General features: G+C 44.2%; 1 protein-coding gene and 1 long non-coding RNA gene across 4 annotated transcripts in view; one reads left to right on the forward strand and one right to left on the reverse strand.

Annotated features, from left to right (window-relative positions):
- Positions 1 to 371: 371 nt before the first annotated feature.
- On the reverse strand, positions 372 to 2,910 carry LOC114786122 (uncharacterized). The gene is made up of 3 exons (XR_003749166.1): positions 2,418 to 2,910; positions 933 to 996; positions 372 to 728 (listed from the first exon to the last, which is right to left on the reverse strand). It is a non-coding gene; the product is annotated as an uncharacterized LOC114786122 (long non-coding RNA).
- A 761-nt stretch (positions 2,911 to 3,671) lies between these two features.
- Positions 3,672 to 25,785, forward strand: part of sdsl (serine dehydratase-like) — a 43,227-nt gene continuing 21,113 nt past the window's right edge. Inside the window, exons 1-2 of one of the 3 annotated variants that reach the window (XM_028972954.1) lie at positions 3,672 to 3,704; positions 17,832 to 17,986. The gene's annotated coding sequence lies outside the window, so the exon portion shown is untranslated. Of the gene's footprint in view, positions 3,705 to 10,323; positions 10,375 to 17,831; positions 17,987 to 25,541; positions 25,603 to 25,785 lie in introns of those variants that run through there. The other 2 variants (XM_028972945.1, XM_028972964.1) reach the window with 2 other exon arrangements.

Below are 25,785 nucleotides of genomic sequence, written 5' to 3' on the forward strand. Positions count from 1 at the left end.
TTCAAGCAGCAATTCGTGCGACACAGGCAGAACTAGCAAAGCAGACCATTCTTTAATAATCGTTATCACCCTCACTAGATGGAAATCCCCAGTGCCTGAACAAAATGCTTTAATAGTTTGTCGACATTACTTAAGTATTAAGTTACACATGAAGAACGTTACCATGATTGTCAAGTAATAATGTGTGTAATTATGTACAGGTGTATGTGCTCCGTGGCACATTAGTGACTCGTGATAATGGCTCCGCTTCCTTACCCGCTAGGCCACCACTCCCCCGGCGCCTGTATATGTCTTAACTTGGTTCAGTGGTGTTCAATTTTGGTATGAAATTATAATTCCCCTAAGTCATGGTGCATTCAATTACAAGAGCGCAAAAATGCTTATTCAGGCACTATTATTTCAACAGTGTATAATAAAATATATATTGTAGTCTTTCTGGAATTAATGGTTGTGTTAATGGAAACCTAAACATGTCTGTGCAAAGTTTGTTGTTAATTTATTCAAACAGTAACCAGTTTATTTAAACAGTAGCAATATGTAATTTGTCATAAAGGGAAAACCACTGACAAGAGTGGCATTATGTACACAAGGAAAATTAAACAATGCTATTGTGATGCCCTATGAAGAACAGCATAATCGATCACATAGCTCCAAACTACACACAAAGATGTACAGTTGGCTCTGGTGTCTCCCAGTCCGGAGTCCATGGTTGTTCCACTGAAATGCAGCTGCAGATCCGTGGAAAGTACAAATAATGCGTAAGGTTCACATAAAATGTAAGCCTGCTGAAGCCATCAACTCCTCCATGAAATGGAGAACAATACGGTTTGTTTAAAGGCCATTAAAATCAGACATACACATGAACATTAAATGTCTGTGAATTATTTGCCTTTTGTATTGTACAGCTGTAAAATTATTGTTTCAGCCTTCACCTTTTCAGTTTGTGGTTTCCATCCACATGGCAGAATCTGACACACATTACAACAACCCAACAGTCTGGAAAGGCAAGAATAGAGAACAGTTAAGGTTTGGCCTTATTGATCGATTAATAGTACTGTATTATCAGATAAATATTAAATGTCAATGTTGAAGCCAAATTGCCTTTTTATTGTTTTATGTGTTATCAATATTGGGATTCATGTTTATAATATGCATTCAGTTTGTAAAGGCTTGTGTTTGAAAGTGAAGTCATTGTCATTGTGAAACACTGCAGCACAGCACAAGGTGACACAATTAAATGTTTCCTCTGCATTTAATCATTACCTTAGTGAGCAGCCATGAAAGGAGCTAGGGGAGCATATATAACACTTTAAGCACTATACATAGAGTCAGGTCCATAAATATTGGGACATCGACACAATGTTAACATTTTTGGCTCTATACACCACCACAATGGATATCAAATGAAACAAACAAGATTAGCATATGTGTCTCCCACTTGTTAAGGGACCAAAAGTAATGGGACAGAATAAGAACCATAAATCAAACTTATACATTTCAATACTTGGTTGCAAATCCTTTGCAGTCAATTACAGCCTGAAGTCTGGAACACATAGACATCACCAGATGTTGGGTCTCATCCCTGGTGATGCTCTGCCAGGCCTCTACTGCAACAGTCTTCAGTTCTTGCTTGTTCCTGGGGCATTTTCCCTTCAGTTTTGTCTTCAGCAAGTGAAATGCATGCTCAATTGGATTGAGGTCAGGTGATTGACTTGGCCATTGCAAAACAGTCCACTTCTTTCCCTTCAAAAACTCTTTGGTTGCTTTTGCTGTATGCTTTGGTGTATGCTGTATGCATTGTCCATCTGCACTGTGAAGCGCCGTCCAATGAGTTCTGAGGCATTTGGCTGAATGTGAGCAGATAATATTGCCCGAAACACTTCAGAATTCATCGTGCTGCTTTTGTCAGCAGTCACATCATCAATAAATACAAGAGAAGCAGTTCCACTGGCAGCCATACATGCCCACGGCATGACATTTCCAGCACCGTGCTTCACTGATGAGGTGGTATGCTTAGGATCATGAGCAGTTCCTTTTCGTCTCCATACTCTTCTCTTCCCATCACTCTGGTACAAGTTGATCTTGGTCTCATATGTCCATAGGATGTTGTTCCAGAACTGTGAAGGCTTTTTTAGATGTTGTTTGGCAAACTCTAATCTGGCCTTCCTGTTTTTGGGGCTCACCAATGGTTTACATCTTGTTGTGAACCCTCTGTAGTCACACTGGTGGAATCTTCTCTTGATTGTTGACTTCGACACAGATACACAAGAGGTAGCCGTGGCTCTAGTGGAATGAGCCCTAAGCCCCTGCGGGGGCGGGAGAGCCTGTGCATGGTAGGCCATGCCAATTGCCTCCACCAGCTGGTCACTCCTCCTGAAATCTCTGGTTCTGTCCGTTTAAACCCGCAAAGCACGTACCGGACACAAACAATGCAGCCTCCGATCTTCTTCTGAAGCAAATGGAGGGGGGTGAAAAGTGCTCAGCTCCACAGCGCTACAATTATAAGCAGAGTTAACAACCTTGGGAACAAATGCAGGGTTAGGTAACAGCACGACCCTAGCATTGCTCAAGCCGAAGTTCATACAAGAAGGGTGAACAGAGAATGCATGAAGCTCACTCACCCATTTCGCTGAGGACAGCGCAAGAAGCTAAGCTGTCTTGAGGGTCAGGAGTTTCACACTCACCTGTTCCAGAGGCTCGAAAGGAGGTTCTGAGAACGTCTGCAGGACCAAGGGCAAGTCCCACGAAGGGACGAAAAGCTGACTAGCCGGCCAGAGCCGGCGGGCGCCTTTCATAAAACGGCACACGAGAGGATGCTTACCCACAGACGTGTTGTCAAACCCCACGTGGCACGCTGCTATAGCAGCTAGATACACTTTAACAGTGGAAAAAGCCCTGCCCTTGTCCAACATGTCCTGCAGGAAACATAACACATCAGTAACCGAACACACAAAGGGCACAACCCGCCTCTGTTCGCACCACTGTTCAAAAACACGCCACTTGCTGTCATACAGTGTGCGCGTGGATGGAGCCCTGGCACTCTGGATGGTGGTGATCACCCTGGCAGGGAGACCAGCCACATCCAAATTCAGCCTCTCACGGGCCAGACCCATAAATTCAGCTGACCTGGAGAGGGGTGGAAAATCTCCCCGCGCGCTTGTGACAGAAGGTCCCTGCACGGCGGGAGCTGCCAGGGCTCGTCCCACAGAAGCTGAAATATCTCTGCCAGCCACAGCCGCCCCGGCCAGCGGGGGGCCACCAGCAGGAGAGTCAGACCGCCCTCTCACTCACGAGAGTGTGGGGCAAATCAGGCTCAGGGGTGGGAATGCTCACATCAGCGTGTCCGGCCACGGGTGCGCAAGCTCGTCCACCCCCAACGGCGCGTCGCTGTCTTTCAGAGAGAAAAACAGGGGACTTCTTAAAAGCAGCGATTTTTTTAAAAAAGAAGCCATGAGCCCCAGCAGGTGCAGGCAGGTCCTGAACTGGACCGCTCTGCCACTGCTGAACAGACCAATGTCCTGTTTTAACGACAGTACGCGTCTCTCGGACAGTGAAGCGCGAAAAGACACAGAATTTCTCTGGTCCGGAACGGAACCAGTGCGCTCTTGGTGTAGTTTATACTGAAACCCAGGCTGGTGAGGTGGGTCACCAGTACCTTCGTTTCGTGCACTGCCTGATCGGGCGCAGAGCAGATAATTGTCCAGGTAAGCCAGAACCCTGACGCCTGATGATCTGAGCGGGGTCAGAGCTGCTTCTATACATTTGCTGAACACACGGGGCGTGAGACTCAGGCCGAACGGGACCGTGAGAAACTTGTAAGCCACACCGTGGAAACAGAACCTGAGATACCGCCTGTGGGCAGGATAGATTCCTATGTGAAAATACGTGTCCTGCAGGTCCACTCTAGTGAACCAGTCGCCGGGACGAACCGAGCGAAAAAGGCCCTTGTGAGTGAGCATTCTGAATCTGAACTGTCTGAGGTGTTTGTTGAGAACACGCAGGTCCAGAATAGGGCGGAGCCCTCCGTCCCGTTTTGGAACCAGGAAACAGCGAGAATAAAAACCCTGCTGCATTTCCTCCACGGGGACGGGCCTTATTGCTCGTTTGCTCAGAAGGGAGGTTATTTCTGCCTCCAAAACCTGAGCGGTATCCCCAGTTGCCAGCGACGAAACCACCCTGTTGAACGAGTGGGGACGTGCCGCAAACTGCAGCCTGTAACCTTTCCCTACCGTCGCCAGGACCCAGGGGTGAACTGCGCATGCGCGCCAGCTGTCGACACGGCGTACAAGGGGGTTCATATGCCCCACCAGCGGCGCGTGAGCACCATCTGGTGGAGGCGCAGAGGCATGACGCTCTCCGCTTAAGGCTTGGATGCGAGAGCGCAATTTTTAATGAACCCTGAGAATGCCAAGGGGAAAATGAACTGGGACAAACCCGTCTTACCCGCTCCACTCTCAAGCTCGACCGAACGAGCTGAGGGGAGGGCGTAAGAGGAAGCACGGTGTGAACTGGTGTTTTGGTCCTGCAATGAAGCGGGGGAACAAAAGTGGCCACTGAACATTGAACAGAACTGTGACCACGTGGTGCTGGCGACGCCCCTGCTGTGAGGGAAATGAATCCCTATGTCTTCCGGCGCTTCTTACCCCTGGGCTTTTGCTTTGTCCCCTGTCTGAAGCTGGTAGCCCGGTGTTGAGCTCGGGGTTCAGCTGCCCTCCCCGTGGCCTGCGGGCCAGGTGACCAGAAGTTTTGAAACCTCGGTTTTGAGGCGAGGGTCCCAGGCGAGGGGGGGGGGCGCGCGGCGCCGGCTTGCGAGGCAGACAGAAGTCGAAGGCTTCTCCTTCTTTCTTCTGGAGGTTGCACCTCTGCCGCATTGCCTCGACTGTTGGGCCGAAAAGGCTCTTACAGTGTACCGGCGCGTCGAGAAATTCAACTTTCTCCCGGTCGGTGAGACTGGATAAGTTTAACCACAACGAGCGCTCGCCCGCGACGGCGAGACCCATTGTACAGCCACAACTGCCGCGTGAAGTGTGCAGATTCAGGTCTGAGATCATGCAGATCTCCTCCCAGGTCGCTGGATTGGGGTTGCTGGAGTCCAGCTGCTTTCCCAGCTCCTCGAGCTTGGTATGCCGTCAGGAGCGAGGTCACGTTAAGCGCTCTGGCGGAAAGCGCAGAAGATTTAAAAATCTTCTGATAAATGGACGCGGTGAAGCGATCCATTTTACCTGGGAGCGACGATCCTGTTGAAGAAAATGAAGCCCTCCTGGTCGGGTGGAGGTGATGAGCTACCGAAACCTCGACCATGGGGGGGCTGGAGAGCCCCAGCTCCTCCATGTCGCCAATATCCAAAACCGAGTAGCCCTTGACGGGAATGCGGTTAGAAAAGGGTTTATCCCAGGACCATCTGACCTCAGTCACACACGCAGGCACCGCGGGAAGCGATTGCCTGCATGCGGGCGGACGAGAAGGGAGTCTTTTCCCGTCAAAAAAAAAAAAAAAGTCCCTCTCGACCCCGAGGTCACCACGGGGGGCTGGCCATGCAATGCCCAGCCTGGCCGCGGCTCTTTTACAAACCTCGACCAAACCAAAGTCCCCCGTGGAGGGCTCGCTGCCCTGAGCGCTGGGAGGTCTAGAGGGCTGCACATCCGGGAGAATGGCATCCTCGTCGTCCTCCTCTGGCTCGTCTCGGAGGAGCTGATCGTCATCCTCCTCCTCGACGTCTGCCTCCTCCCTGTCCGCGAACATGTGCTCGTCGAACAGCGGGGGCAGCATAGAGGACTCGCCGTCCATTATGTCTGCCCAACTCGTGGAGGCACGGGGTGGAGGGGGTTTTGAGGCGCCCTCCGCCGCGGTCTTAGGCAGCAGACACGTGTCGGTGCGTGTGGACGCGGCGATACGTAGTCTCCTCTCCAGAGTTTTGACCGACATGGCTTTGCAGTGAGCGCAGCCATCCGGGCCCGCAAGCGACTCCTGAGCGTGCTTCACCCCAATGCACGTGATGCACATGGGGTGCGGGTCCTTGCCTGAGATACTGAAACCACAGGCTGCATCTCTCAGACCTTCCTGCGGCTTCCTGCAGCAATGGGGCCTCACCCCATTGCTGTTAATTAACGGTGGCGATGACGCGACAATAGTGGGACACAACGTCCTTTGTCCCGGAGGACCCGGCAGGAGAGGGGTTAGCCATTAGAACTTGGTGAGAGCTCTAAATGGCCGGGGACACTCGCCACAACGCGTTAGCGTCGAATTTCGTCCTTTCGCTTTTTTTCTGCTTTCCTACCCCCTCGCCTTGACGCATTAGGAGGTATTCGGAGGGCAGCGGGGGTTGAGCCCACTGTTCCTCCACAGAAACTAAGTGAAAGGAAGACCTCTCAGTACCTCGCGGAGGGTGACTGCAGACCTGCGTTCTGCGGTGAGGTCCTTGACGGTTCGCCTGTGAACTGTAAGCAGGGGGCAGCTGAGGAAAGTCTGCAGATCTTCACGGGGAAGAGTGCGAGAAGGCCGTTCCGGTGGGCTGCAGCACCTGATATAGGGAGGCGGGGCTCCCGGGGTGCAGCTGCCATTGGTCCGTCTGTGACGGACATGGTGTCATTGGTGCTTCCGCGATCGGTCACGCTGAGGGCGTTCCCATAGTGAGATACCGAGCAAATGTTTGAAAGAGAACTTCAGTTACTGGTAATAAAGGAAAAGAGTGCAACAGATAGGTATAGATTGTTTTTTCCTCCCCATACAGAAGTGAGAGAAGAGCAACTGTACACAACAGCAACTGTAAGTAAGGGTGGTAAATCTTAGAGACACATCAGCCTAGGAAGGAGTAATAAAAAAAAAAACAGTAATAAAAACATTTAGTAATAAGGGGGGGGGACTTAAAAGTTCAACTACTTCATAATAAAAATAGATTCATAAATAAAAATTGTAGTGACAATACAATTAGGTTGTTCAAAATAAATATATAGAACAAAGGAAACACGTAAAAAAAAATAAATAAAGACTAACAAAAAAATAGCACCTTGTATTACAGTCCAGGCCCAGTTAACCCCTGACCACAATTACAGCCATAATATACAAACAAAATAATAGATAATAAATAAAGAAGAAACAAAATTATGTTACTTATGTAATTAAATTATCTTTAAATCCATTATGAGTATAAGGACTTACTTAGGGCCTGTTTAATATACAATTATAAAAATACAACCACAAACAAAACACACAGGAAGCAGGGACAAGGGAGAGTAATAGGGAATGTAATAAATGATGAAAAATCGATGAAAGTGAAGTGATTGTCACATGTGATACACAGCACACAGTGAAATTTGTCCTCTGCATTTAACCCATCACCCTGAGTGAGCAGTGGGCAGCCATGACAGGCGCCCGGGGAGCAGTGTGTGGGGACGGTGCTTTGCTCAGTGGCACCTCAGTGGTACCTTGGCAGATCGGGATTCGAACCAGCAACCTTATGATTACAGGGCCGCTTCTTTAACCATGGCCACCACTGCCCCTTATAAAGATTAGTTTTTGAGGTAAAGTTAGATAGGGAAGAGTGTGTTGGTTTAGAGACATGCAGGGGTTAGACACTGAGTACATAGGGACAAAAATCTGATTAGCAAAACATTTTTAAGATTAAAATGTTTTGCTGTAGATTAAAAGTGTTTGTGTAGATTAAGAGTAAAATGCTTATTCTTGAAGCAGTTCAGTATTAGACTTAAATGGGCTAGAATAAATGTGACCAAGACTAAACGATGATTTAAAATATATTGGGTTAGTTGAATATCCTTTTCAGTCAAATAAGTTTGAACAATAGTTTAAAATTAACTTTGATTAAATGCTTAATTATAATTAAAAAAAAAAACATTTTTGCTATTTTATTTTGCTCTTTATAATAGTTTGGGATGTAATGTTTGATTTTATTGTTGTGATTAAGAAAAAAAGTCTATAAAGTAAAGTAAAGTAAAGTAAAGGTGTCAGAGAGAATGGTAAAGCTTATGAAGAAATTGTCATGGGCTTTCTTGATTGTCCTGATTACTCTGTGCATATATGCATGTATTTGTGTATATATGTTGGGTTTCAAGGATTTGATATAAACTAATACTGAGGCTAATAAGATTGGAGATCAAGAAGAATCTCCAATTGGCTGGGAAGAATTTGTATAAAATCCATAAATGCAAGGAGGATGAATGGAAGTTCGAAGCCTCTGAGATATGCTTACTAACACTGCATGTAATGCATTCAGACTAACTCATATTAACACTGCATGTGAAAGAGCCACATTAGGTTCATCACCTGATGACCAACTGTACTAATACTACATTCTAACATGCTGTTCCTATTTCTAATGACAATTCAAATTTTATTTGTCACATACATAGTCATACATGGTATGATATGCAGTGAAATGCTTTTTGCGACTACTACAGACCCATTTACAGCATTTACCAGACGCCCTTATCCAGAGCGACTTACAACCAGTAGTTACAGGGACAGTAACTACTGGTTGCAAATGTTGCAAGTATACAATGAACCAATATGCAAATATTGCAAACATAACCAAATCTTTAACATAAAATATGTGTAACTGGTAGGGCGAAGGTGTGCAAATGAGTTAAAGACAATGTTTAAAGAAAAGAGAAAAGAGCCATAAAAAAAAGAGCAATAAAGTGAAATTGTGATTGTGATTCAAAAAGAGCAAAACAATAAAGTGATTTTGTGCAAAAGAGTCCGGAGTGATTGGAGGTGAAAGTGAAAGTGCTGGAGTTCTATGTACTGTTGTTGTTGAGAGCTCGGACAGCCTGCGGGAAGAAGCTCCTCCTCATTCTGTGCTGGATCAGGGGAGCGAAAGCGCAACAGAGAGAAGAGTCCATTGTTGGGGTGGGTGAGGTCCTTCACTATCTTCCTGGCCCTGGTACAGCACCGTTTGCTGTAGATAGATTGAAGGTCAGGGAGCTTGGTACGGATGATTCGTTCGGCTGATCGAACCACCCTCTGTAGGGCTCGCCTGTCCTTCATGGTGCTGTTCCCGAACCAGGTTGAGATATTTCCCGTCAGGATGCTCTCTATGGTGCAGGAGTAGAAGTTCCTGAGCACCTTGGAGGGCAGTCTGAAGTCTCTCAGGCGTCTGAGGTGGTAGAGACGCTGCCGGGCCTTTTTCACCAAGGTGTGGATGTGACAGGACCATGATGGGTCCTGCGTGATGTTAACACCGTGGTAACGTGTTACGTCCCTGGACGTATGCTCCCACATGTTCTGTGTGCCTGGCTGTGTTTTTGCATCCTGTCTCTTTTAGGTTGACTTCATGGGAGGAGTTGCCTTCCAGCTCCACCTACCATCTGCCATTGGTCACCACCACCTATTTAAAGAGACTTCGGATTGTGTTTGGGAGGTCCCCAGGGTCAGCTAGGCCCTTATGCTTTTGGGAGGTCCCCAGAGTGCACGGAGATCTCATTCGTGTGTCTTGTTGCTTTGTGTGATAGATCCCTTTGTTGTTAGCCTGTTAGCTGTTAGCCTGTTATGTGCCCTTTTTGTTAACTTGTGCGTGTTTGAGTTATCCCCGCTGGACCATCCCTTCCTTTAGGCTGTTTTGATGTTTATTAGCTGTCCTGAGTCCGCTGTCTTATTGAACCTGTTAGCACACTGTAAATAAAAGCACTGTTTGTACTCGTTGTTTGGTCCTGTATGTAACAATGGACCTCCTCCTCTCCACACCCTTGTTGTGTTTCTGAGACCCCTAGACTTAGGAACGTGACAAACAGAAGCTGTCCACTCTCTCCACTGGGCTCCTGTTGATAACAGGGGTCTGGTAGGTCCTCTCCTGCTTTGTACTGATGTCCACTATTAACTCCTTTGTCTTGCTGACATTCAGGTGGAGATTGTTCCTCTGGCACCAGTTCACCAGATTTCCAACCACCTCCAGGTAAGCTGTCTCGTCGTTGTCAGAGATCAGGCCCAGTTAGTAGTGGCTGTACAGTCATGGGTGTACAGGGAGTACAGCAGGGGGCTCAAAACACCTGGGGGGCTCCAGTGCTGAGGGTGATGGAGGCTGAGACAAGTCCACCCATCCTTACTGCCTGTGGTCTCCCGGTTAGGAAGTTGGAGATCCACTGACAGAGAGATGAGCTGAGTCCCAGGTGCTCCAGCTTGGTGGTGAGTGTGGAAGGGGTTATTGTTTTAAATGCTGAACTGTAGTCAATGAAAAGCATTTTAACATAATTTCCCTTCCGATTGTCCAGGTGGGTGAGTGCTGTATGGAGGAGATGTGATATGGCATCATCTGTGGACCGGTTGGGACGATACACAAACTGTAGTGGGTCGAGTGTATCTGGAATTGAAGAAATTATGAAGTCTCTGACCAGCCGTTCAAAGATCTTCATCACTACTGAGGTGAGGGCTACAGGGCGGTAGTCGTTGAGGGAGGCAGGATGGGGTTTCTTGGGGACCAGAACAATGATTGACTCCTTGAAGCATGTGGGGATCACCGACTGAGATAGAGAGAGGTTGAATATCTCTGTAAACACAGGTGCTAGCTGGTCCGTGCAGGCTCTGAGGATTCTCCCCGAGATGCCGTCTGGTCCTGCTGCCTTCCTGGTGTTCACTCTCTTGAAGGCTCTCCTCACGTCATACTCGGAGATGACAAATGCATTCTCGGTGCTGGCAGTGTCCTCCTGTCTGCAGCTGTTGGAGCCGCTAGCCGTAGCATCACTAGCGCCTTTAGCTGCAGCCTCGAAGCGAGCATAGAATGTATTTAGCTCGTCTGCCAGAGACACGTCCGCCTTCGTCGTACCGGATGTTGGTGCTTTATAGTCCGTTATTGTCCTTAGTCCCCACCACAGGCTCCTAGAGTCACTCTGTTCGAGTTGCGACTCCAGTTTCTTCCCGTAGCACTGCTTCGCCTCCTTCACCGCTTTCCTGACGCTGTACGACGCAGCCTTGTATGGTTCCATGTCCCCGGAAGCAAGCCCCGCGTTATAGGTCATGGTGTGAGATTTCAGAGCATCACGGATGGTTTTATCTACCCACGGCTTCTGATTGTTCAGAAAACGATCGTCAGAACGTTTCCCAGTGTCGTCCATTATTTTCCCAATGAAACTCACAACCACTTCCGCAAACTCAATGATGTTTCCGGAACTACTCTGGAACATGCCCCAGTCTGCGTCATCCAGTGCGTCCTGAAGAGCGGCCACCGATTGGACCGTCCAGCGTGCCACCTCCCTCTGAACCGGAACTTCCTGTTTAAGCCTGTTTGTATTTAGGCATGAGGAAGATGGCGGCGTGGTCGGATTTTCCAAATAGTGGACGAGATTGTGCCCTGTATCCGTCCTTTATGGTAGTAAAGTGAAAGTGAAAGTGAAGTGATTGTCACATGTGATACACAGCAGCACAGCACACGATGCACACAGTGAAATTTGTCCTCTGCATTTAACCCATCACCCTGAGTGAGCAGTGGGCAGCCATGACAAGCGCCCGGGGAGCAGTGTGTGGGGATGGTGCTTACCTCAGTGGCACCTCAGTGGCACCTTGGCGGATCGGGAATCGAACCATCAACCTTCTGATTACAGGGCCGCTTCCTTAACCGCAAGGCCACCACTGCCCCTTAAATTTAAGGAAACTGCTTATTGACATTCAGCAATGGACCATTGCTATATGGACAGTATAGCAATGGTCCAGTGTCCTTTCGCCCCTGGTGGGGCAGGTGATGTGCTGATGAAAATTCGGCGCTGCGCGTTTGAGGCTGGCATTATTGAAATCTCCTGCCACAATAAGCGCAGCGTCCCGGTGCTGTGTTTGGTGCTGTGTGAGCGCCTCCTGCAGTTCGCATAAGGCAGTGTCCGTGTCTTCTTTCGGTGTAATGTAAGTGGCACTGATGATGACCGATGTGAACTGCCGAAGAAGGTAAAAGGGACGACACTTGATGGACAATAGTTCCAGATTCGGTGAGCACGAGTGTGTGAGGGGGACAACAGAATTGCACCAGTTGTTATTTACCATCAAACACGCTCCGCCTCCCCGTGTCTTCCCCGAGTCGCGTGTCCTGTCCATGGACCGAGAAGAACTCGGCCGGCTGGATGGCGTGGTCCGGCACCGCTGGGTTCAGCCATGTCTCGGTGGAGCAGAGGAGGTTGCAGTCCCGGATGTCTCTCTGGAACTTTACCCTGGCCCTGAGGTCATCGAGCTTGTTCTCCAGTGACTGGACGTTGGCGAGCAGGATTAGATTAGATTAGATTAGATTCAACTTTATTGTCATTACACATGTACAAGTACAGGGCAACGAAATGTAGTTTAGGTCTAACCAGAAGTGCAATAAGCAGCAAGTGCAGGATACAGTTCAAATAAGTTAAGTTATATATATATATACATAAAGTGATATGTGCTATACATAAGGTGATATGTGCAGTACAAAGTGATATGTGCAGTACAAAGTGATATGTGCAGTGCAGTGATTATCAAGAGTGAATGGGGGGGGCAGAGGAGTTCAGCAAGGAAACAGCTCTGGGAAAAAAGCTGTTCCTAAGTCTGCTGGTTCTTGTCCGTGGTAGCCTGAACCGTCTGCCTGAAGGCAGGAGAGAGAACAGTTCGTGGGCCGGGTGGGAGGAGTCCTTAAGAATACTGTGAGCTCGACGCAGACAGTGCTTCCTCTGGATTTCCTCAATGGATGGAAGTGGAGTCCCTGTGATGCGCTGGGCAGTTTTCACCACCCGCTGCATCGCCTTACGCTCAGCAACAGTGCAGCTTCCATACCACACTGTGAGACAGCTGGTAAGGATGCTCTCTATTGTAGAGCGGTAAAAGTTCAACAGGATGGTAGTGGGTAGCTGGTTCTTTTTTAATGTTCTCAAGAAGAAGAGGCGCTGGTGAGCCTTCTTGACCAGGCTGGAGGTGTTAATGCTCCAGGACAGGTCCTCTGAGATGTGGGTCCCCAGGAACTTGAAGGATGTAACAGGCTGCACAGTCATCCCATTGATGTGGATGGGATCATGCGAGCCTCTTCTCTCCCTCCTGAAGTCCACAATGAGCTCCTTGGTCTTGGTGGTGTTTAAAAGAAGGTTATTTTCTGTGCACCAAGTGGCCAGATGCTGGACCTCCTCCCTGTAGGCAGTCTCATCGTTGTTGTCGATGAGACCTATCACCGTGGTGTCATCTGCAAACTTAATAACGGAGTTTGATCCATACATAGGTCGGCAGTCATGGGTGAAGAGGGAGTAGAGGAAGGGGCTCAGCACACAGCCCTGTGGTACACCAGTGTTGAGCGTGACAGTAGTGGAGCGGATGTGGCCTGACCTTACATGCTGTGGTCTGCTGGTCAGAAAGTCCATAATCCAGTTGCAAAGTGAGGTGTTGATGTCCAGGGCTCTAAGTTTAGAGATTAGCTTAGAGGGGATGACAGTGTTAAATGCTGAGCTGAAATCAACAAACAGCATCCGTGCATATGTGTTTTGCTTGTCCAGGTGTGTGAGTACAGAGTGCAGCGCTATGGAGACTGCATCCTCTGTGCTCCTATTGCTACGGTACGCAAACGGTACGCAGGATGCTAGGCAGAGGTGTGCACGGGCCCTCAGCCTGTTCCTGACGGCGGCTCGTTTCCCCCGGGGCCGCCACTTTGCGTCGCGTCCTTTGTTCTTCCTCAGGATTTCACTCGATCAGCTCGGATCCGGAAAAGCAGTCAAAGTCTTCGTATTGTAAGTGCATTGTATACTAATAGAAGCAAGAGTGTCTCTACTGTATTTAATGCGTTCCATAGTGGTAGATTTGCCAGTGTAGGGTTGTTTAAAGAAGGTTTCCTGCACCACTCTGCTGACTTGTACAAGAATAAAATCGTTTCCAAGTCTGTTCCTTCAAGTTAGATCCCGGCAGCCTCTTCCTGACTTCATTTTGGGGCACACTGTGCATGGGGGAGTCTGAGACTCCTGATAACAAAGACTGAATGGTTGCAAAAAGAGGCAAAACCCCACTGAAGGATGGAAAGGGTGTCATGTTCCTAAGTCTAGGGGTCTACGAAATGAGACAAGGCTGTGGAGAGGAGGATGTCCACTGTTTCATACAGGACCAAACAAAGCATTCAAACAGTGCTTTTATTTACAGCGAGCTAACAGCTACAATAACTTCGGATGGTGTTCGGGAGGTCCCCAGGGTCTGCTAGGCCCTTAATCTTTTGGAAGGTCCCCAGGGTCCACAGAGATCTGCAAGGAGCTCCGTTGGGGATCTCATTAGTGTGTCTTGTTGCTTTGTGTGATAGACCTTTTATTTTGTTAGACTGTTAGCTTTCTGTGCTCTTTTTGTTTATCTTTGTGCATATCCCTGCTTTAGGCTGTTTTAATGTTGGTTAGCTGTGCTGAGTCCGCTGTTTTATTGTACCTGTAAATAAAAGCACTGTATGCTTTGTTTGGTTGTGTGTGTAACAGGGGACGTCCTCCTCTCCACACCATTGTTGCGTTTCTTAGACCCCTAGACGTAGGAACATGACGTGTCACCTGAGCCAGTCGTGTAGAATTATGAAAAGTCAAGATAAGTAGGGATAAGTGGGGTGGTAGTAGCCTAGTGGGTAAGACACTCGCCTGTGAACCAGAAGACCCGGGTTCGAATCCCACTTACTACCATTGTGTCCCTGAGCAAGACACTTAACCCTAGGGAGACTGTCCATGTAACTACTGATTGTAAGTCGCTCTGGATAAGGGCGTCTGATAAATGCTGTAAACTGCCACCTTCATGAGTAGGCCCTGTTATATGTTGGTTAACTCTAACTGAGTCTAGTATAGACAGGAATGCTGTTCTTATTGAGTCTTCTAATTTATCACAGTGGATGTTAAAGTCGCCGATAATTAGGGCTTTATCCACAGATACAACTAAGTTGGAGACAAAATCTGTAAATTCACTAAGAAACTTGGAGTAAGGTCCAGAGGGTCTGTAAATGATAATCAATGGAATTAAGACCAGAGTACCTTTCAGGGACCTTGATATTTTGTCTTGAAAAATCTTCTTCTTATTATTCTTCATCTCTGGTTAATTTTGAGTGTCGCATTTTTGAGTCCATTCTTTTTTCTTTTTTTTTTCCAATTTTACCAATTCCGTGAGATTAACTAATATAACAATGATTTCACCCTTCATCCTTTCATCCTCTTGTCTTTTAACCATTTGTTGATTTCCAAGTCAAAATCAAAGTTTGGTCACGAACTTCCGTTTTTTTAGTTTAAATTAATATGTAAGCAGGATTCAAGGATCCAAATGATCCCATTAAAATTAGTCACAGATGCACAAGAAGCTGCACCAGTATCATAACATCAAGATCTCAGTGGGTGCAGCAAGATCTTTTTCAAATTCAAATGTAGAAGAAGATGTAGAAAATCGTAATGATCCTGAAGGTTTGAAATGTTTGGAGAAGTTTTACAGTAGCACTGAAATAACTTCTGCCACTGCACAGTACCTGTCTTTCACTGTCCTTGTTGTACCCAGAGAAATCTGTATAAAGCTGTATATGGTAATGATCACTCAGAATTCTGAACTATTAGAAATACTAGCACCCATTGCCTGCCTTTCCCAACACCGTTTTTGCTGTAAAATTCACCTGGAAACTTTGCCCAGATTTATGATGATTATGGACATTTCCATGAAACATAAATAGGGTTTAAAAGCTTTGGGCAACTTAAATCTCACCCCTGCTCTACTGCAAATTTTCATGACCATATTCCTGTATCGGGGTTCTCTCTCTCACAACCATCTTAGCACAATCTGACAACCTTTTTGGGAGCCAGTATAAAAGAAGTGTTCAAACCATTCGGGGGCTTCTTCTCCCTCCGTGCTCCTCCAAGGTGTAACCTCCCTCTCTGGAGTTTGGCCACCTGATATCTCTTTCTACTTTCCTTTAATTTGTTTTTTTTTTTTGTAATATTGGTGTTGCAAGAAACAGGTCACTGTAATAATAATGTAACTCTGTTAATAATGTAGAAATTGTTCATAACTTCTATTGTGCCATATCTCTGTATGTCCAGGTAGCATCAGATTGAGTTTTAATAGATTGCTAATAATTAATGGAGTCAGATAAACAAGGTCACTGCAATGTTTGATATTTATCCTTCACCACTGAGCTGGATTCCATTTTCCTGTGTTTTTTTGTACATTACTGAAAAACCTTTTGAGACCTGTTTTGAGAATTTTTTTTAAAAAATTTTATTGCATGACTTTCCCAGTTTTTTAATGATCAGAGGAACCTAATTTGTATAAACTATTACTAATTGCACTAATAAACAATATAATATAAACAACATACAAAAATGAAACAATAATATTATTTGAGATTCTCAAAATGTGATGCCATGAACAAGCTGCATCTTTGGTTGAATGTGAGCTTTTCTAGGATATATTTCTGGACATGTCAGTGGGAGGAGTGTATTGTAGTTCCCTGGCTCCATCCGTGCATGTGAGAGGGTGATAGTAGCCTAGTGGGTAACACACTCGCCTATGAACCAGAAGACCCGGGTTCGAATCCCACTTACTACCATTGTGTCCCTGAGCAAGACACTTAACCCTAAGTTGCTCCAGGGAGACTGTCCCTGTAACTACTGATTGTAAGTCGCTCTGGATAAGGGCGTCTGATAAATGCTGTAAATGTAAATGTTCAGACAATTGCTGACACGTCTAAATTGAGATAACAGGGAAATAAGAACTTACAGGGCTTAGTTAAACAGGAGAGCACTGAGAGATGTTTCTGAGAAGGGATGAAAAAATGCATCTGGAACTACAGATATCGAACTCAGGGTTAAGTGTTTTGCTCAGGGACACAATTGGTAAGAAAGTGGGGTTTGAACCTGTGACTTTCTTTTCTAATGGGGCAATGGTGGCCTAGTCGGGCAAGCAGACCGTAATCAGAAGGTTGTGGATTTGAATCCCGAACTGCCACGGTGCCACTGAGCAAAGCATTGTCCCCACACATTGCTCGCTGGGCAACTCTCATGGCTGTCCACTGCTCATCAAGGGTGATCACTTTCAGTTTACTTCTGGTTTATAGATGAGTGTGGGACCCATCCGCACATGGGTTTATTGCGCAATATACTGCATGCTGGAAGTTGTGTTCTCATTATTAAGGTCGTAAGGTCATTATTGCAATATAAAGATAAAGGATCAGCTTAGCTGTTTGTTGTACATTGCGAAATACCAAATGCTTTGTCATGCAAACCATGGCTTCTGTTATCCAGTGCAATTCTCATCTTTATGGATGCAGGCTTTGAGTTTATGTAGTGATCAGTGATTCCACAAAATAGAATAGTGGTGTGAAAAAGTGTTTCCCCCCCTCTCTGATTTCCCTTTTCCATGTTAGTCACATTTAAATCATCAAATCATATTAATATTAAATATTAATCAAAGACTAAACAAAACAAGTAAACACCAAATGTGTCTTTAGGTTTATTACTAAAAGAAGAAAAAGTGGTTCATCATACTTGAGTTCAAAATCTTTTGCCACACCCAGGCCTGATTACTGCCAAATCTGTTCTCAATCAAGAAATTACATAAATACCTGCTTGATAAAGTGATGTAGACCAAGAGATCCTCAAAAGCTAGATATAATGCCGAGATCGAAATAAATTCAGGAACAGATCAGGTACAAAGTAATTGCAATCTATCAGTCTGGAAAAGGTTATAATGCCATTTCTAAATCTTTTGGACCCTAGCAAACCACAGTGACAAAAGTTGGAACATTTTTGGAACATCATAGCAACATTTAAATATGGTGTAGGTAGTGTGATGATCTGTTTTGCTGCTTCAGGACCTGGAATATTCTGCTGTCTACCAAAAAATCCTGAAGGAGAATGTCCATCCATCTGTTTATCAATTATAAAATCCTTCCCCAGGCAGTCGTTGGCCTAGTGGGAGGGGAAATGGACCCGGAATTGGAAGGTTGCCGGTTTGAATCCTGAACCGCCAAGATTCCACTGAAGTGCCACTGAGTACAAACTCTACACACTTCTCCAAGGGTGACTGTTATGGCTGCCCACTGCTCAACAAGGTAAGACAAGTTTTATTGTGTGCTTTGTTTGCTGTGCATCATAATAACAGTCACAATTTTTATTTTACAAATTTTATTAAAGTGGACCATGATGCTGGACTAGTTGTAGCCTACTCTGCATTGTCCAGTATCTTTGAACATGGATAGACCCTATCGCCAGTGCACCATGTGGGACTATTTAAAATTAACCTTGTTCTAACCCTTATTGGACTGTTTTCTTGGAAAAATCAACACCAACCCAACTGTGAGTGTACATAAACAGGGTTTAATTAATAAACAGAATGAAGAAGACAGATTCGATTTATTTCTTATATAGCCCAAATCACATACAATATGTCTCAAAGTATCTATTCTCCTTTTATTGTCCGTGGCTGGTGGAACAACTTGCCCTGCTCCATTCGATTAGCTGAGACTACTACCACCTTTAAGAAGCAGTTGAAAACATACTTGTTCAAAAAGTATTTCAGAAGAGTCTAACAATAAGACATGCACATGCACACACACTGCACAAAATACATTTTAAAAAATTACATTTTTGTCTAGCACTTAACAATTTCCAAGCATGTTCTTTTTCTTACAAGTTAGGCCTTATCAGGGCTCTTAGTTTTGTAATTTCAAAATCTATAGAAACTGAACGAGAATTGCTGGCGTTTTCCTCTTGTAAGTTGCTTTGGAGTAAAGTAAAATAAAGTCAATAGAAAAGTAAAGTAAAGTCAATAGACTTTGACAGGCTTAACAGTTGACACCTCCCACACTTTGATCCTTCCACACATAGAGAGAAACTCCACTAAAAAAGGGAAGAAACTTTGGGAAAGAGTGAGTCAGAGAATGACTCCAACGTAGAGTGTGCATGCAATAGATGTCAGTGCAGGGTTGGTAATGATTTGTCCAAGAAAAAAATAGTTTAACATGTGTAGCTGTAGGAAATTCCAAAGTGCAGTATAGAGCACCTGACAATGTTTGGAGGTATTGGACAGTGCAGAGTAGGTTTTTGTCCAGTGTCATGATCTACACTGCATGTCCATTATAATGCTACTGGTCCATTTGAAGATCCTTGTAACTTTAGCCATTATGGTGTTGGTGGCTGGTGACTGTCTGGTACATTTCATGGTGGTTCATCTCGTCAGCAGCTCATTGCCAGGAACCAGGATCTAGAGCAGCTCAAAGAGAAACAGATAAGACTCAGGTGGCTATAGGACTGAGTTGTTAGGTTAGATGCCTGTGTACATATCAAGTGCAGTTATGGAATACTTGCTCTATAGCAGAAAGTGTTGGCAGTGTTGCAAGATGTATGATAATTATTGTATTTGTACCATAATTGTACAGCCTCTGTACAATTGTACTCCCATAATGTACAATAAATTTACCCCTTCTTTTTATGGGCAAGTTATTTCATTAGCACAACGTACAGATTTCTGTTTTCATCTGGTTGTACAGACATACTTGGCTTGTTTATGTGCAGTCATCTCACATACCTCAACAGCCAATTATTTCACAATGTAACATGTGGAAATGCAAAAGTAAACAACGATGAGTGGTTTAAGCTTGGCATGCAATTCCAAGCATTTGCTGTGCATTTACTCTTTACAGAGTTGCAGTTATGGAGCACGCAAAGAAGCTAGCACTAGTAAAGCTTCCTGTTGCTTTTGTAACGTGCAAATTCATGTCTGTTCAGTGTAGGGTCTCATTTGAGGCACTGTTCTGCCCAGAGGTAGTTTTTACAAAGATTATGTAGGTAAAAGTTGCACAGTCTATGATGTGTTATTGAAGCAGATTTTCTGAGCAACATCAGAATGGAAATTCAGTGTGTACGATAATTGTTCTCAAAATCCAATAATTTTAAGATACTGGTATGATACTTCAACATTTACAGTAAGATCTGGCAACAAATTTTGTCAACAGAGCTGTTTGTTTAGTTTTGAATTGTATCCCTGATCGTAACCACTTTTCCCTTATATGGAGTGAGAGTCCCTGTGTCAGTGTTATTCCTGGTTTGTCTATGGTATTAAACTGGAATCTGGGATTATTTTGATTCTGATACGTTGATCAAGCTTTCCTATAGAGGCTCTCATTCTGTGCTAGGTGAAATAAAATTTATTTAGTTTGACACATTTGCCTTCAAATTTTCAGGTGGACTGCATTTAGCATATGCATCTTATAATTATACCAGGGTATTAACTTTTTCTTTCTGATTATTTTTGTTTTAAGGGGAGCTATATTATTTAACATACTAGGCATTTAGTGGCTTGGTCAATTTCATTGGGATCCATCTAGAGATCACACTCCGAACAATATACACTGTCAGGCATTTGATAACATAACTACACATATACACATACTCTGATGCCGTTATAGCACAACTTGTAGGCAGTTAATAAAACAAAATGACCCCACCAATTGTGCGTGTCCTTGTATTAAAGGAATGGAAATATCCGAGGGGGTCTACTTACTGTGCAATGGACGCACACTTGAATAAATACCCACAAGCACCACCATTTGCCGGACCTAACTCACAGGAGGAGAAAATAAAGAGACATCCGGGTTTCGTTAGTACAGGATTGCATCCTTAAATTGTTGAATTATACGGAAGCCCTAAAGGGCCATTGAGAAACCCTTGTGCTTATTTTTTTTTGCGTGCCACATAATGAACTACCAGACTTTTTGCCATGGAGGTACTGATGCCGCCTCGCTGTGGTTTGTCATCGTTTTTTGTCATTTTGTCATAGTAGCTGCATAAATCATGGAAAAACACAATCTCTGACCAATAATACATTTTACTTTTGTCTTGTTGTGTACGGTGTTTCTGATCCTGTAGCCTAGCCTGACTGATCACATAAACGTCATATAAAAAAACAGTATATTGCAATATCATTTGGATTATTCTGTGCTGTTTTATATATAGTTTATATATAGTTTCAGTGGTCATGTGCTGTGTTAAAGTTTTTTTTTTTATTTATGTACTGTACATAAATAAAGCTGTGCCTTCACCATGTCTTCTGTGCAGAGCACAGGGCGCCAGTGGTGCTACACAGTGGCGCCAAACGTGCTACACAGTTTTGGGCTGTAAGCCATACCACTCTCATGGAGTCTGTTTCTGATTGTCTCACCATCCTGGTAGCACCTCCATGATCCGGACACTACGCTGACAGACACAGCAAATCCTCTTGGCACAGCTTGCATTGATGTGCCATCCTGGATGAGCTGCACTACCTGAGCCTCTTGTGTAGGTTGTAGACTTCGTCTCATGCTACCACTAGACTAAAAGCACCACCAGCATTCAAAAGTGACAAAAACATCAGGCAGCAAGCATAGGAACTGATAAGTGATCTGTGATCATGGTCACATTCCTAGGAACATGACAAGGGTGTGGAGAGGAGGAGGTCCACTGATACACACACAACCAAACAAAGGATACAAACATTGCTTTTATTTACAGTGAGCACACTGTAAATAAAAAACAGGTACAATAAAACAGCAGACGTAGCATAGCTAACCAACATCAGTACAGCCTAAAGGAAGGGATGGTCCAGTGGGGATAACTCAAACACACACATAAGTTAACAAAAGGGGCACATAAAGCTAACAGGCTAACAACAAAGGGTCTATCGCACAAAGCAACAAGACACACGAATGAGATCCCTAACGGAGCTCCTTGAAGATCTCCGTGGACCCTGGGGACCTCCCAAAAATGTAAGTGCCTAGCAGACCCTGGGGACCTCCAGAACACCATCTGAAGTCTCTTTATATAGGTGGAGGTGACCAATAGGCAGATGGTAGGTGGAGCTGGTCAGTTTCAATTCCTCCCACGAAGTCACCCTAAAAGAGACAGGACACAAAACCACAGCCAGCAACAGAACACGTGGAAGCTTACGTCCAGGGATGTAACATCACCATCTGCAGAACCACTTCTTTATTGCGAATGTCTTGCAGATTGCAGTGTGTGGGGACGGTGCCATGCTCAGTGGCACCTCAGCAGTTCAGGGATTTGAACTGGAAACCTTCTGATTACGGGTCCGCTTCCTTACCCACTAGGCCACCACTGCCCCAATCACAGAAGTGTGATTGAACTGGAGTTGCATTGTGTTTAAGTGTTTATTTATTTATTTGTTTGTTTGTATTTGAGCAGTGTATATCTCGTCACACTACACATTTCAAAATGAGATCACAAGACAGTAATAAGACACAGCATATTTATTTTTTGCTGTTTTTTTGTAGAGTGTAAACTACAGCAGACTGTTGGAGGTATTGATGGCCCTAGCCAAACATCTGGCCTCAACTCACTGCACTGCTCTGATCCCTGAATGCTGCTCTGGCACAGGCTATCTCCACCCTCCAACATTGTCTCAGTCACCCAGCAGATTCAGTATTCATCCTCTGAGGCTGGTTTTTTGTTGGTCACTGGTGAATGTTCTGATCTTTGTTTTGTACGGTGGGTAACAGCCACAGTCTCCATGGAACTGTCTGGCTGCTATAAATTCTTACTCCTTCTACCACATGTACCTGACGCAATTCACACCCAGTGGCTGTGGCAGCAAGTCTTCAGTTAAAGCAGGTACCACACAGTGTAGTAAGCTTGGACGAAGGGATCTGATATATGTGGATAAATGTGTGGTTCTTTATTCTTCATTTATCCATCCTTCTCCATTTCATTCAGTACTGTATGGTACACCAGTCCTGCCCTTCCAGCAGCAGAGTAACATGAATGAGTAGGACCCCACTTCTTTCCCCCAGTGTGGACCTTTTGCCATGGCCCTTAATCTCCACCCAACTAACACAAGTGGCTCACTCTCCATGCACTATTAGAGTGAAACTGACTTAGGGTCCTGAACAAGCTTGATACCCACCCTTTAACACACTTGCTGTTAATATGGCACAGCTGGCTCCCCATTTTTATCAGCTTGAGAGCCACCTTGGGCACACACAGGTACTGACTGATCCAGAACCTCCTATGGCAGTAGAGTACGCATCTGACACCCAGATCCCTTTTGTCTGCACTCAATCAACAGATGAAAACACGATGGCTCCCCCAATAACCAATGTAATATGGAGTGAACCACCTAGTGATTCCCCGGTTCCTTTGCCAGTGTCAGTACTAACAATGGATACCATAGAGGACAACAGCAACAATATACATCTGCAGCTCAACCCTGAAAAGTAGCAATCCAGTCTGATACCCACAAAACAATTAATCAGTGAATCTAAGAGCTCCAGGATTTACATTTACAGCATATATCAGATGCCCTTAACCAGAACGCCTTATAATCAGTATATACAGGGACTATCCCTTGGGATAAACTCACTGTATCTTGCTCAGGGACTCAATGATACCCATGAATTTCTGGTCTTCTGGAACCAGAAAGTCGAACCCATAGGCTACTATCAACAATGAATATGCATATGTTTGTTTATATGTTTTATATTTTAGATGTTAGATGCTCTAACAAGGGAATGATAAGATAAAAGTTTTTATCTTATCACCTTTAACCTTAATCTTAGCACAACTGCGTCATCTTTTTCAAAGCAGCTTTTAGTCAGCACATTATGCACTATGTTGTCAAACATGCAACACTGGCTTTGAAACATAGCCTTTGTAGTTCTTTAATAATTAAGTAATCTGACCCCCAACTGCTCCTTGCTGAGTTAAGGCATGTTCTATAAAGATTCTGGGTTCCTTTAATCAGGTTATACAAAACAAATTGACAGATTTACAAATATCTTCCAGTGTATCAGTGTAAATGCTTTATTTACTTCTGAAGATAATTCTATATTCATCTGAAAAGGCCAGGTTCTGAGTGAACAGGTCACAGCATGAGGGTGAAGTTTAATCTGTGGCTCTGCTGCTGGGTGGGGGCAGTTCTGGAAGGGGAGTTTGACCTGGTCCAGAGAATAATCTACAAGGTGCTTAATGGTGCTAATATGTACTAGATTATTGAGCTAAAGAAACAATTGCTTTGCAGTAGATAGAAAAATGTGTTTTAAATCCATATAAAAATGACTGACCCATGTATAGACCTTGAAAGGCACAATTTTTATACTGTTTGAATATTTAAAAAAAAACACTAGTACCTATTTACAAAACACATTACAAGGGTAAGCCCTGGGAATCCCTATTAATCTACATTTTGTCTGTTGGCTCCTGTCAGAGAGAACCCCAGCATGCCAACCCCTATGCACAATGATGTCTGAGCCTGGCACCACTGCATTGTCATTTTTTTGGTTTCGCATTATCAATTTTTTGCATTTTATGTCAACACAGCAGACTGTGATGACAACTGTTTTTTTTTTGGTTTTTTTTTTTTTGTGAAAAAGTTGGTGATCTTACTTTCTTTCTTTTAAGTATTAATATACAATGTAATAAAAACTACTTATAAAATGTTTTATATACTTTTTATTTTCTTACCTTCTAAACTGGATAAGACAACACCATTTTTGTACCCTTCAAATAAAAAGAAATCTATTAAATATCTATGACACTACAACAAAACGTAAATTTAAAATAGAAAAAACAGAACATTTTGCCAACTCCATAAGACATTGACATCTGATATTCAAGTTCATTGGCCAAGTATGTGAGGGAACACATACAAGGAATTTTAGTTGATCTGATGGTTTCTCTCAAGCACAACAGTTTATCATAATGCAAATTCCACTAGGGCATTATAATGGCATTAAGTTCCAACATATTTATTTAACAGCTAATTATATTATATGTATCTAATATAACACAAGCCATTAAACATTTTCTTCATGCTTTATATTTTTAATTGAAAAATTAATGGTCCATTTGAAGATTCCTGGTTGGAGAAGTCCATTTACAGTCCTACATCTGTAGGACTGTATCACTCTTTCCCAAGGTTTCTTCCTTTCTTTTTTTTTTCTTTCTCTCTTCTAGAGTTTTTGTGTGGAGTTTTTCCTTGTGTGCAGAAGGGTCAAGTGTGGGGGTGTCAACTGTAGGGCTTGTCAAAACCCATTGAGACATACTGTATGTGATTTTGGGCTATGTAAGAAATAAATGTTGTTGTTAAGAGCAGAGGACACATTTCACTGTGTGCACCGTGTGCTGTGCTGCTGTGTATCACAATGACAATCACTTTACAATCCTTCTGGAGCAACCATGTGGTCATTTGGTTCATAAGCAAATGTGGTTACTACAACCACCCATCAAGAGTGATGGCCAGTCAATATAAAGGCTTTCTAGCTTTCATCCCCAAAGTAATAAAGAATTTGGAATAGTCTCACTGCGCCACTCTGGGAATTTCACCAAGAGTATTTTATAAATGTATTATATTATTAAAAATGTATACCAAAGCTGAAGACATGAATCTCATGAATAACTGAAGAAATAGACACCAAAATGGCAGTTTATTATAACTTTTAACAATTAAACCTTATGGATCAATTTATGAATAGAAAACTGGCAGAATCAAAATAAGCAGGCAGTGTTTTGCACTGGGTGGAAGCTACTAGCAAATCTGCAAGGATTACCAATGTATCCACATACAGTGGGCAGGACAAATGACACCACAGTCAATGTTTAATCCAGCAAAATGGAGCACAAGGCTAAAGGCTCCAGAAGACCTTGTTGCCCAATCACAGTATGCTGCGATGGTGTCATGGTAAGAGTAAATAAAACAGAAAAAATAATTCTTCTGTTAGTGGTCATAATAATATTCACATTAAAAAATTATTTCAATGTTCTCAGTAGAGGGCGTACAGTTCCGTTTGCTGTCCCAAACTATACCTCTGAACAATTTGTCTCCTTGCCAAAGATAAGCGTGAACTTTGTAACATGGCTGGAT

The sequence above is a fragment of the Denticeps clupeoides genome, chromosome 1 (assembly GCF_900700375.1).
Source record: "Denticeps clupeoides chromosome 1, fDenClu1.1, whole genome shotgun sequence".
In the NCBI taxonomy this organism is placed as follows: domain Eukaryota; kingdom Metazoa; phylum Chordata; class Actinopteri; order Clupeiformes; family Denticipitidae; genus Denticeps; species Denticeps clupeoides.